Raw genomic sequence first — 3,488 nt, forward strand, 5'->3', positions numbered from 1 at the left:
AAGGCCAACTTTGTTTTTGCCCTAAAAATGCATGTTATAAGCGGCTGGGATGCTTAAGGCATTGTAATGTTGATGTACTATTTTTGCTAGATAATAGGAAAGATTGGATGACTATGTATGGTGGACGTAACCCATTCTGGGTGAACCACGTTAAATCTCTATGTTATCTGTGTCCTATTTTATTTTTTTATCTTTTGTATTTAAATCTGCATATAATTGTTAGTTCATATTTGCTTCGAATTTTCTTGAAACCCTAACAATTGGTATCAGAGCGAGGTTTTCTGTAAATTGGTAGGACTTTCAGATTTGAGTGGGAGCAATGGAGAATTCCAAATTCAAGGTCGAAAAGTTTAATGACCAGAATTATCAGTTATGGAAAATGCAGATGGAGGATTACCTATATCAAAAGGATTTGTGGCGGCCATTGGAAGGAAAGGCAAAGAAATTGACCACAATGTTAGAGGAAGAGGGGTACATTTTAGATAGAAAGGCACTGGGATCCATTTGATTGTGCCTTGCACCATCTATAGCTTTCAATATAACAAAAGCAAAAGCAGCTGTAGATTTGATGGCAACATTGGCTAAGTTGTATGAGAAACCCTCGGCTTCGAATAAGGTATTTCTTATGAAGCGTTTGTTTAATTTGAAAATGAGTGAGGGAGGATCTGTAGCGGAGCACTTAAATGAATTTAATACAATTACTAGTCAATTGTCTTCGATAAAAATTACCTTTGCAGAAGAGGTTAGGGCTCTCTTGATTTTATGTTCTTTGCAAAAAAGCTAGAATAGCTTGGTTATGGCTGTAAGTAACTATGTCTCTGGTAAAAATACTTTGGTATTTGATGATATTGTTGGTGTTATCCTAAGTGAGGAAATGCGAAGGAAAAGCACAGGTGAGACTCCAACATCATCGGGTAGTGTTTTGAATGTGGAGAACAGAGGAAGATCAAAGGAAAGAGGAAAAGGCCCTAGGAATGAGAAGTCACGAGGAAAGTCAAAGAAAGGAGGCTCTCAATCTAGAGGAAAGAAAGATTGCTGGTACTACGGAAAGCCTGGTCATCTAAAGAAAGATTGATGGTCTCGGAAAAACAAAGAAGGAGACAAAAATGAAAATGACAGTAAGGAAGCTAATATTGCAAGCAATACTTTACAAGATGCTTTAATCTTATGTTTGGATAATGTTAATGATTCCTGGGTGATAGATTCTGGGGCTTCATTTCATGCTACACCCCATAGAAAATATTTTCTAGATTATGTTCAAGGTGATTTTGGACAAGTATATTTGGGTAATGATGAGCCCTATCAGATTGTTGGCAAAGGAAAGATAAAGATCAAGTTGCAGAATGGAAATGACTGGTTTCTGCAGGAGGTAAGACATGTTCTTAATTTAAGAAGAAATTTAATTTCTCCAGGGCAACTAGGTAGTGAAGGTTGCATAGTTACCCTCTCAGATAATATGTGGAAGGTTGCTAAAGGATCATTAGTAATAGCTAAAGGTGTGAAGGTAGGCACATTATATCTATGTACAGGTAACACTTACTCTACCCTAATTGCTATAGATAAAGTTACTGTAGGGACAACAACAATAAATGTTGCAAGAACAGATTCGATAATGTGGCACCATAGGCTTGCGCACATGAGCGAGAAAGGGATGAAAACCCTTCACTCCAAAAATCTATTGCCAGGACTAAAGAAGACTGATTTAGAGTTCTGCAAAAACTGTGTTTATAGTAAACAGAAAAGAGTCAGATTTCTCAAGGTTGGGAAAGAGAAGAAGAGTGAGAAGTTAGAGCTTGTACATTCAGATGTATGGGGACCGGCTATGGTATCATCTCTTGGTGGCTCTTGTTATTATGTTATTTTTATTGATGACTCAACCATAAAAACATGGGTATATTTCCTAAAACAAAAATCAGATGTTTTTCAAACTTTTAAGAAATGGAAAGCTTTGGTTGAGAATGAGACAGGAAAAAAGTTGAAGTGTCTCAGATCGGATAATGGAGGTGAGTATTGCAGCAAAGCATTTGAGGATTATTGCTGCTTAAATGGGATTCGAAAGCAAAAGATAGTTCTAGGAACTCCACAGGAAAATGGTGTGTCAGAGAGAATGAATAGGACTATCATGGAACGTGCGAGGAGCATGAGATTGCATGCTGGATTGCCCTTACATTTTTGGGCAGATGCTATACATACTGCTGTCTATTTGATAAATAGAGGACCTTCAACCCCTTTGGATGGTGGTATTCCAGAGGAGGCATGGACTGGTAAAAAGGTAAATTATTCTTTTCTAAAAACTTTTGGTTGCAAAGCTTTTGTCCATGTTGATAAAGAAAATATAACTAAGCTTGATGCTAAATCTCAGAAATGTACCTTCATTGGATATGGGATAGATGAATATGGCTATCGGTTATGGGATTTTGAAAATAAGAAAATAATTAGAAGTAGAGATGTTATATTCAATGAGAAGGTCATGTATAAAGAACAGATGCAGGAAAAGAAGCATGAACAGGACAAACAAGAATACGTGGTGTTGGATGAGATTCTTGAAAATGAAATGCCATAGGTACCTGATGCTCAGCAACAACAGATTATCCCACAAACTCCTGCAAGTGTTAGACGTTCTACAAGGACAAGTAGACCCCCTGAAAGATTTTCTCCTTCTTTGTATTCTATTTTATTAACAGATTTTGGTGAACCAGAAGAATATGAAGAAGCAATGTAGGTAGATGCCAAACAACAGTGGGAGCTAGGCATGAAAGAGAAGATGGACTCCTTGATGAAAAATAAGACTCGGGACTTAGTCCCTTTACCTGCAGAAAAAAGAGCCTTGCCTAACAAATGGGTTTATCGGTTAAAGGAGGAGGAAGGAGGTTAGAAAAGATATAAGGCCAGACTTGTGGTAAAAGGTTTTGCATAGAAAAAGGGTATAGATTATGATGAAATATTTTCTCCAATTGTAAAAATGACTTCAATTAGAACTGTACTTAGTCTTGTGGCTGCAGATGATTTACATCTTGAACAATTAGATGTCAAAACAACTTTTCTCCGTGGAGATTTGGAGGAGGAAATTTACATGTTGCAACCATAGGGATATGAGGTTAAAGGTAAGGAGAACTTGGTGTGCAGGTTGAAGAAAAGTCTGTATGGCCTAAAGCAAGCACCCCGACAATGGTATTTAAAATTTGATAGTTTCATGGCTGAACACGGTTATCATAGATGTCATTATGATCATTGTGTATATTTTAAGAGATTTGATAATGGCAGTTATATTATCCTGTTGCTTTATGTTGATGACATGCTTGTTGCTGGGTCTAACATGCAACATATAAATGATCTTAAACAAAAATTAGCCAGGTCATTTGCTATGAAGGATTTGGGTGCAGCTAAGCAAATTCTCAGTATGAGGATTACACGAGACAGGAAAAATAGAACCTTGAATTTGTCCCAAAGTGAGTATATAAAGAAGGTGTTGAAAAGATTTAACATGC

Source organism: Cryptomeria japonica, chromosome 1 (assembly GCF_030272615.1).
Source record: "Cryptomeria japonica chromosome 1, Sugi_1.0, whole genome shotgun sequence".
Lineage (NCBI taxonomy): Eukaryota > Viridiplantae > Streptophyta > Pinopsida > Cupressales > Cupressaceae > Cryptomeria > Cryptomeria japonica.